A 10,711-nucleotide genomic window follows, 5' to 3' on the forward strand; every position below is an offset into this window, starting at 1 on the left:
CTGGAGGTTAATGTTAATCTCAAAAACACACGCCTCTGTGATGGTACCCAGTGTGGCCTTTAGGCTAATCCACAAATAATCCCTGCCCCCCTCCTGGACCCACTTTCTCTTGTTTTCAGTGTTTCCCCTAAACATCCGACTGCCTCACCCTCCATTATAGAAATGCAACAGAGGGATAGGCATTCCAATAATTGAAATAGTTTCTGTTCTCCCAGAAACACAATACCCAGTTTTCTGTCCCACATGCTTGAAACATCTTCTTGTAAGCATTTTGTCTTCAGAAGCGTCTCTGGGGTACCATGTTGGGGCCAACGTCTTTAAACTCTGCAGCAGTGAGTGAGGCACATGTCTACAAAGCCTCCCATCCACACCAGTAGTTCCCTTTCTGGGGAGCTCTAACCTGCACAGGGGCATTGGCAGGTGCCACCATTGCTATATTGTGGGCAGCCACTTTCCTGAACCAGGGAATGAGGTTGATCTCCCAGCAAAGACAATATTAGAGAAAAAGTAACTCTCAGATCTGTCCTGCATTTCATGATGCTGATGCATCTTTTCGATGCCAGGAGTCTCCAGGTTCATGAGAGATGGACAGAGAGGGCCGCTGGACACTGCAAGAGCTGGTCATGGAGCCTGATCATCTCCCCACCAGGTAGTTAGTAAACTCTCTACCACCAGGTGTCTTGGTCATTTCCTCTTCATAGCTCATTGCCACATCACAAGTCACCACCGTGACTATCTTGTTGTCTGCAGCACTAAGCAGGATGATGCCATGGTCCTTCAACAGCATCCCGAGGTAGTCAGTAAGGCCAAGGCCAGACAAACTAGCTGCTGGAGGCAGACAGTAACCTTCAAAGAGAGGCACACACTGGGTAATCGCAGCACCTGACTTCACCACAAAGCCAGTTGTGAAGCCAGCAGCAAAGAAGAGCCAGCACCCCATGGATGGACATAGATTCAAAAACACTTCAACGATCTGCTATCAGTTGGCCAGTGGGCTCAGTGCTGGTTCAGTAATCAGGACAGGGCTTTCACTTCAGGTTACGGTCGTAGATCTGTTTCCACATGACCTCCAGGGCCCTAGGAAGTAATGAGAGCATGCTCCACTGGGCAGCTGACCGACAGTGAGCTTCTCCGTCCTGGGCTTGTCACCCCCACATGGCTCCAGCGTGCCCTCTGCACCCAGCTCTGTAGGGCAGATGTGTGGGTAGAAGAACTGGGGCTCCTGGGACCCAGCAGGCCCACCTGGACAACTCCTGAGCCTAGCGTATCACCACTGGTAGTTGGTAATGGTAGCTCTCATGGCCACAACACCACTTCTGGTTGGTGGCCCAGCTGTTGGCCACTTCTGCCTCCTGGCTGCAGTCAAGAGAGTGGAAAGTGTGCAGGGTGCAGGGGCCTTACAAGGTTCCAGCGTTGCGTGGGGACTGCCGGCCTGGAACACCGCGTCACAAAGACCTCCCCTACCAAGGGCCCACCGCACCTGCGACACACAGTGCGCTCTGACGTCCTGCTCACCGCGGCCTCAGCACGCCTTCTCCATCAACTCTCTCTCCGCTCAGACACTGACCACCGCTGGCGCGCGGGGCAGGGATTAGGGGGTGCTAGGTGAAGTGCTGAGGGCGTTTGGAGGGTAAGCGGAGGAGGGTGAGGGGCTGCTGAATTGTGGGCCGTGGGAACAGCTCAGCCCTGGGACACTCACTTCATCCAGCCAGCATCTGACCTTAGCCTCCGGGTTATCATCCAAGATGCTGAAAGGGCAGCAGAAAGTGGGAGGAAGTGGCAACAGAGAGAGAGAGAGACGAGGAGCTGGACAAGTTCATTTCATAGTCCGTTCCAAAAACATCTGACTTCGTTTCTTTACATTGTCAGGAAGGCTTTTAAAAAGCCCAGCTGCCTCTTATTAATCCTGTTTGGGCTGCTCCCCTTCCCGCCAGCCTTGCTGCTGGCGGTGCCAGCATAAACGGCCCGGTGGAAGCGGAGGGCACGCCGAGTGACGTCAGCGCCGGGGTCTGGCCCTCAGATCTCAGCCCAAGCAGCTGAGAACACAGCGCCTTGGTCCCCTTCCAGGGAGGATGTAAAATACTCCACCGACTGCCCTAGAATGCTCGCAAGGCTTGGGGGGGAACCATGGGATGGAAGGGAGGGCCTAGGGTGCCTTCTCTGTATGGCCTTTGGGGTACCCTATAGACCCCAGCCTACAAATAGCTCTCAGTCTGAGACAGGGAAAGGAGCACGGGTCTTAGGCATCACAGAGCCTGAGGTTTGAATGCAGACACTCACAGCTGTGTGATCCTGGGCTCCCTAAGTAGTCTCTGAACAATGTTTCCGCAAGAGTATGATGTGAATGATCATACCACTATCCACCTAAGAGGGTTGTTGGGATACAATAAATTTCTTTATGTAAAGAACCCAGCACAGACAGGGTCTGGTGCATAATAGAGGCTCAAAAATGTTTTCTCACTGCCTCCCTCCACCCTTTCTTCTCTTTCTCCCTCCTCTTCCCTCTTTTCCTCCTCCCTCCCTCCCTCCTTTCCTTTCCTTCTCCTTCAGAGGAAGCTAACCCCTGTCTGTGGGAGTGGGAGTGGGGTGGGGTGAAATCAACGAGGAACATGCCCTTTCTTGTTGTGCAAACCTCGAAAATCAGAGGAACCAGGCACCTCTGGAAGGTGCGGTACTAAGGGGAGGCAGAAACCAGAAAGGCTGGTGGGAAGCTTGCACAAAGAACACAGGTGCTCATATTCATTCTCCAGGTCTCCAGGTAGCTGCCCCTTTGCCTGCAGCTTCCCCCCTCCCCCACCAAGATTGTGATGTATTCTGACACCTGGCAACATGCTGAGAGTGGGCACTTGGCACATTGCGCAGTGAGACCCCTTAGCCCTTTTTCCTGCTGAGCCTGCTCAGTGTGGAGAGCCAGGTGAGGAGACTGGACATGGTGTTCTGGGAAAGTTGGTGCTCCAGGTGAAAGACCAAACAGAACGACAGATCCCCCTCAAACTCTGGTGGAGTTTACCAGGCAGTTAGGCCTGTCCATGCATAAAGAACCTCTAATGAATGTTTAGTTCCTCACCATTAAGTCAGACAAAAAGGGGTTAAGCCTCACTGAAGATTTGAGGCAGGATTATGATGGTTAAGATGGAGACCCTGACAAAGAAATGAATGGAAAGACAGAGGCAATGGAGGGGACATAATAAAAATTTGAAGTACACTGATTAATGCCATCTAAGAGATAAGAGGAAATACATCTATGAAATAAAAACAGTGTTATATAAAGAAACTTTCAGAAGATGGAAAGGGGCTTCCAGAAGTTAAAATATGATAGCAGAAATTCCAAGTCTATAGGTAATGTTGAGAAGACCTCCCAGGGTGTTGAGCTAAAAGACAAAGTTAGGAAAAATAGAAAAGATGGGAAAAGTAGAGAATCAGTCCAGAAGGTCCAACATATGACTATTAGGAGCCCAGAAAGAAAGAAGAAAGAAGACAGAGGGAATTAATTATCAAAGAAAAGGGAAGCATATTCCTGAAGTCCTGGGTTTCTAGTCTGAAAGGGACCAGCAAATGGCTAGCATAATTAATGAAGAACAGTTCTCATGCAAAGCACATTATTATGAAATATCAGGATCCTGAAGATAGAACTTCCCTAAAGCTACCAGGCAGGAATGCAGCAGGTTATATACAAGGGACCAGGAGTCAGAATGGCAGAGACTTCTCAACAACTTGGAGATGGTATAGCAACACCTTCAACATTCTGAGGGGAAATGATTGCCAACCAAAGCATTGCTCCTAACAAAATGATCAGTTAAGAGTGAAGGTCTAAAAAAAAAAAAAAGTGCCTTTCTTGCATCCCTTTTCAGAAAAAACTATTGTAGGATGTTTTGCACCAAGATGCAAATGTAAAGCAAGAAATAGGAACACTTAGAATCTAGGAATTAGAGGCAAAAAAACCTAGGAAAGTAAAGGAAATTAGTGGGATGATGGTGAAGGGAAGCAAAGAACAGCAGTTGGGTAATGGCCTGGAGAGAGATTCTTCCATATAAAAGTGATGATGGAAGGATTATATGAGAAGAACATTTTAAGTAGTAGATTTCCTGTTGTTTTTTTGGAAAGTGAGGGGCTGAATTAGAGATAGGTACACAGAAAGATAGATTGAAAAAAGAGAGGTAATTATGCAAAACAAAATGTGTACAAGAAAAAGCATAGCCAAAGTACACTATGTGTATGAAAAATATAGATATATTAACATATATATTGGATAATAATTTCACCACCAACTAGATGTAACTATATGGGGAGGGTAGAGGGACGGGATAGGGCTGCTTGTATGCCTGGTGGGGATAGTGAGGGGCTGGTAAAGAGAACTGACATTCATCTTCCATGGTAGGAAGATAAAAGATAATCTCAAAATTAAAAAAGTTAAAATAGAGTATACATAGGCTATTTTGAAAAAAATAGGGTTTACAGAAAAATATTTTAAAAATGAATAAGCCTTATAGCATTGTTTGACTTTAAAAGCTATGCTTATGCATTACTTTGATTAAAAAATGGGTAGTGATGAATGTTTATTGCACAACTAGGCTGTGAAGACCATCACCTGGAAGTGGGGTCTTGAGTCATGGAGACTTTTTTTTTTAAGATGAGAGAGGCTCGGGTGCATTTAGAAGCTATATTCTAAGGGGAAGGATAGAGAGACAAACAATGCAGAAAAAAGTAAAAGAGAATTAATGCTACAGGCATACAATTTAAAGCAGAGGTAGGTAGATTGACTTTATTTATTTATTTATTTATTTATTTATTTATTTTATTGACTTTTTACAGAGAGGAAGGGAGATCGACAGAAACATCGATCAGCTGCCTCCTGCACACCCCCCACTGAGGATGTGCCTGCAACCAAGGTACCTGCCCTTGACCGGAATCAAACCCAGGATTCCTCAATCTGCAGGCCGACACTCTATCCACTGAGCCAAACCGGTTTCAGCTAGATTGACTTTAAAAGAAAAGTTCAGGGAAGGAAGGGTAGGTATAGGCACAGACATATTTGGGAAACGGAGAGAGCTCCCACTCAAGGGCATCGATTTTCTTTGTAAACTAAGAGGCATAATGAAAATGTTGTTATGGAGATGGTGTGAGGAGAGTGTTAAAGTTAGGGTTAGTGTTAGTATTAAAAAAAAAAATTGGGATCATTATTATTGAGATGATGGGCCCTGGAGCGGGTATCAGCAAGAATGGAAACTCTGCATTTGGCAAATCTTTCCAGTTGTGAATTTTCCCTAGTAATCTCTGCAAACCTGGGGAACATGGCTGGTTGGGATATTGGTGTTTGCTAGATGAGCATTGAGCAACAATAGGACAAAGAAGCTGAGGGTGATGGTGAGAGGGGGTTGGCATTCTGCTGCACAGGGTCTAGACTAGACAAGGGAGGAGGTGAAATGGAGAAGTGTGAACAGACTTGAAGAAAAAGCTTCAAGAGCCTGGGGCACTGTGTGAAGCTGGGAGTAGAGTAGGAAGGGAGCTTCAAGGAAAAGGTGTTTTCACGAGAGGTGGATCCTAGAGTCTAAGACGCTAACATTTTGGCAGTTCCCATGTGGACAGTTGACCGGGGGCAATGAGGCCAGGATTCTGAACAGGCTGTCCCCCAGGATCCTTAAGGTGGAGATAGCCAGTTTCAAAGTCTGATGAGTGTCCTGAGAATTACTAGGAGATGAGGACATGAGCGCTATGAGGAGAGGCAGAGAGTGGTGGAACCAGACAGCATGAGAGTCCAAAGGGAGGATCAAAACTCATAATGAAAAGATGGACAAATCTAGAATATGGGGCATGGAAATAGGTGCACTCCGTGTTCCAGAGGGCTAGAAGGACAACGATATCCTGACAAGGATATCGATGAGACAAGTTGATGGGAGGAGCACCTTTCAAAGATGTAGATGGGGTTTCCAGGGGGAGGGTAGTATTGGGAGGGAGGTTAGCAGGTGAGTTAACTGTGGTGCAAAGGAGGATACACTGTGGATGGGAGCCTAGGATGGATAGTAGGCATAGTACCATCTGGTTTTAAGAGTTTGATTTAAAAACTCTGATGCAGAAATGTTTTCTTTTATTGGAAGAGAAACATCTCCAGATGAGGTGGAGAGAAGGGTAAAGTGTAAAGTGTTGCCTAAATCTGGCCCCAAGGAACTCCCAGCATGGAAGATAAGCAAACACATTCTACAGATGCCAGAGAGGAGAGAGATTCTGCGCTGCTGAGCTGGCTGGAATCCAACCAGTCCTCTCAGTTTAATACTTTTTAAATGGTTAATGCAACGCTAGCAGCTTCTGATCAGCATGACTAAGCCCAGCTTACTCAAGGACAGGGTGTTTCTAAGAATCTTGTCTTTCTTCAGGACTAAGGTCAGGCTGGGAATCTTAGGATGGTATTTTCTTGAGGCGGGATTCTAGTCAAAAGAAGTTTGTCATCTTCTGGAACTGCTCCACATGGAGCCTCTTAAATTTACTCTCTGACTCCCAGCATTTAGTATCTTCCAGGGTTTACTTCACAGCATCCTACCTTTCCCCACCCAATTCTCTGACTCCTGAGCCCTGCTGGAGCTAATTATACAATTGGGTGCATTAACAACTTACAAATTTACAAGGGCTTACTTCCTATGTTATCAAGAAAAACTGAGGCCAAAACATATGACTTTCTTGTAAACCTTTCCAACTTTTCCCCAGCTATACTTAGCTTGCTATTTTCTGCAGTCTTAGAGCTTACTTGTGCTTCATGTTCAGGTTCAACAGCTTTGCCAGTGGTGTTATCTATCATAGCTGGCACTGCTGTCTTAATCACCCCTCCTCTATTCTCCCAAGCTTGGTTACTGTCTTCAGTCTTTCTCTCTCAACAGTTCCTTCCTTTCAGTCATAAACATAGTTAATTATTATTCTAAAAACACCAAGGTCCCCAAAATTCTCCCTTGATCTCTGCCCCTCCTCCACTCCTTGCCCTTAGCCACTTCTGAAGACTGTAACTGACATTGCTTTTGATGGCAACCATGTCTTCCTAATGGCTGTGTCCAAACCATTTTTGTGTATGTCCTGAGTTTTCTTTAGCTTTCTTCTGAATCTAACAGTATTGATGACTCTTACGTTCTTAAAGTATGGTGCTTTTGGCTTCCAGAACTCTACAATCTCCTGAATTTTCTTATATCTCTCCCATCATTTATAAACTGTCTCTTCTAGGAGCTCCTTTTCTATCCACCTTGTCAGTGTTTGTGTTTCCTTGGGTCCTGTCCTCTGCCCACTTCCTTTGTTCCAGGAAGAGCTCATCCAGACCCAGGGCTTCAGTGACTACCTAGATGCAGGCAACTTCCAGGTCTCTTTAGGGACCACCAGGTGTCCTGCATTTCTACTTGCATTCTCATAGACACCCCAACTCAACCTCTTCAACACTTGACTCATCTCCATAAACCAGCTCTATCCCCAGGAACTTGAAGGCCACGTGTGTCCCTCTCCCACACACATCTATCCAATCCCCAAGACCTGGCAAGTTTTCTTTCTAAATAATTTTTGAATTTGTTCCCTCATCTCCATTCCTGTTATGGGCAACCTAATTGTTAACTTTCAAAATTTTTATTGTAACAATTTCTTGACTTCTCTCTGCTTTAATCTTGTCCCTGTTAAATCCACTCTTCACACATCTGCCCCAGTGATGTCTTTAAAACACTAATAGCTCCACATTGTCTACAGGAGAAAGTTCAAGCTTCTCAACACAGAATGCAAGGCTCAGCCCAAACTAGCCCCTCCAGCCCTTTCTGCCTCAGCAGCCCTTCCTTCCTTCCCACCTGCTGTACGGTTATGCTCTAACAATACCAGCATTCTCAGCCCATGCCAGGCTCTTTTGCTTAGATTGTCCACTCTGTGAAGATGGTCCCTTTCCCTCTCCTGACCCTCCTTTGAATAATTCATACTCATCCTTTAAGATCCAATTCAGGCGAACTTTCTCCAGGAAGCCCTCCTTGAGCCCTTAGGCTGCTTCTGCCAAGAGTCCTCCAGTGTCTGTATACATGAGACACTTGGTGTAATAAAAACAACAAGGACTTTCAAGGAAGACTCACCTGGGGCCTTTGGACAAGACACTTTCAATTTTGAGCCTCAGTTTTGGGGATGATAATATTATTTAATTCATGAGGATACTGGAAGGATTATCTTATATAACGTATTTATAGTGCCAGATATACAGTAGGCTCTTAGGAAATGGTAAATACTCTTATTATTTTGCACCTACATTATTGTCTCTACCACAATATTTTATATAATCTGGGTGTAGGAGGGATCTCTTTTCATCCATTTTAACTGTTATTAATGCAGGAAGGATTACCTGGGAATCTAGTCTTACTGCCTCTTGGACACAGGGCTTTTCTAAGCAGTTGTCACTAATAAACAGTGACTTTGCCTTGTGGAGAGGTGGACATTGAGGGGTAAGAAATGGATGCCCCTGCAGCCTGGGCTCTACCTTGTGACTGGGGGCAGTTTCCGTGTCTTCCTAGAGTTTTTTCAATCTTCTTCAGAACAAACACTGTATCACAGAGGAAAAATAAGAAATCTTTTATTAGGGGCTGTAGAGCTATCAAAAGAACAGGACAAAGCAAACTGAATGGAGATTATATCTGTATCTAATTTGCGTGTTCCCTTGTCCATGCCCGGGAAGGGCGTTACAAATGGAAGACTTTGAAAAGAGGATGTCCAATGTGGCTGCTTCCTGTCTCCCAACCTATCATCTCCTCCATTGCCTTCGTAATGTCCCCTAAGCCTGGGCTCCCATTTCTTTTCACAGCCCCACCCTGCCCCACAGGAAGTGTGCCCTGCCCTCCTGTGCTTTACAAATTGGAGTGCCTCTTGCTTTGGCTGGATGCTGATGGAGTTGTCCCAATTTTTTTATTGCTACCGCTGGTTGGAGTGAAGATGGTTCTAATTCTCCAAATATGGGTGGAAGTGTGTGCTTAAGTTTCAGTGTGATCTCCCCACCAGTTTAAACTAAAACCAAGCTCACCTTGCCAAGGTAAGCAACACAATTAAGGCTTATTTGAGGAAAGTCTATTCCTTCTCCAGTATCTTGCAAAACCAATAAAACCTACCATTAGTTTGTTAAGCAGCATTCTACTATAGTAGTTACAAAGACCCTCAAACCTTGACCAGTTGGCAACAGATTTAAAAAAATATATTTTATTGATTTTTTACAGAGAGGAAGGAAGAAGGATAGAGAGTTAGAAACACCGATGAGAGAGAAACATCAATTCAGCTGCCTCCTGCACACTCCCTACTGGGGATGTGCCTGTAACCAAGGTACATGCCTTTGACCGGAATCAAACCTGGGACTCTTCAGTCTGTAGGCCGATACTCTATCCACTCAGCCAAACCAGACACGGCTGGCAACAGATTTTATTAGATTTTTCTTAGTTTCAAAATGCCATCTCCATGAAATGAGGGAAGAGGGGTTCCACTTAATGTTGACACATATAGTGATCCTTTAATGCCTTACTGTGAACTTATTGAGAGCAGGGGCCCATTTTATTTATCATGGCACTCTCAGTCTCTCTCACAGTGCTGGCTGGCCTCATAGAAGGCTTTCTATGATTACATGCCTGTGGACTGTGCCAAGGCACCCCGAAGTTTAATGAGAGTTCTGTTACCTTTTGTTTCTTTTGTCAGTAGTGTAAGTCAGGTTTAGAGCATAGATTCTCATGGGTTCTCATCCAACACAGGTCTCTCCTTCCTGAAGGTTCAGCATCAGGATGTGTGGGGCTTTAGGATGGTACATCAGGCCTGTAGTACATTTCAAAGGCAGGGGTTGGCAAGTGTTTATTTGAGGTCTTACCATTTGCTTGCCAATGTGTTAGATGCTGGGATTACAGGAGGTGAGTGAGAAATAGCTCTCCTAAATTTACAACTACGCTTAAAATTCTTAATCTCTAGGCTGTTGGCAGAGTCAGTTTTAACAAAAGGAGGAAAACATGGTGTGATTTCAGAGGCACTCTCTCTTGCTCCAGCCTGACATTTAGAATGGACTTTAGAATTGTATTATAATCACTTCAATCTCTTTTATGTACAGCCTACTGGACAGCGAATACACACTGGTGTTTCACACTCTTGTACAAAAAAGGAGTTGAGAGCAGTCTTCAATTTGGGAAGATGGAATACAATGAAACTCTTTAGCTACTGTGTTGGGAGGAAAGGGATGGTGCTAATGCGGGCAGGGATGAGATCTGGAGGCAGTGGCTGCAGTGACTGACCGGAGGGGCTAGGCAGAGTTTAACAGTCATTGGGGCTTCAGTTCTCCACTCATGAGTGGGTTGATCTCTGGTAACACCCCTAAAATTTTCATAATATAACTTTAAAAATCTATAATGTGGAAATTATAATATTCCATTTGTAAGAGTTATTGTTTATTTCTTCCTCACCTCTATGATTTGCCTAGATCTGTATGACTTATGGGCAAAGGCATTATTCTCTGCTAAAATGAAAATACTCTTGGATTAAGGTATAGAAAACTATTATTGACCATTGGCATATTGGTAGGAACTAAAAAAACCAAAAAAAACACAAAACACCTGTCACCTCGGAAAATAGAGCCAAACTCCAGGAAATGCATTCCCTGCATTCCCTGCTAGCTATGTTGAGAAGAGATGACAGGTTTTTTTTGTTTTTGTTTTTTTTAATAGCTATAAGCCTGAGTTTGTTCTGCAGTGAG

General features: G+C 44.9%; 1 pseudogene; it reads right to left on the minus strand.

Moving 5' to 3' along the window:
- Positions 1 to 349: 349 nt before the first annotated feature.
- LOC118726131 lies at positions 350 to 2,855 on the minus strand (annotated as a pseudogene).
- Between the last annotated feature and the right edge of the window lie 7,856 nt (positions 2,856 to 10,711).

The sequence above is a fragment of the Pipistrellus kuhlii genome, unplaced genomic scaffold, assembly GCF_014108245.1.
Source record: "Pipistrellus kuhlii isolate mPipKuh1 unplaced genomic scaffold, mPipKuh1.p scaffold_m20_p_21, whole genome shotgun sequence".
Classification (NCBI taxonomy): Eukaryota; Metazoa; Chordata; class Mammalia; order Chiroptera; family Vespertilionidae; genus Pipistrellus; species Pipistrellus kuhlii.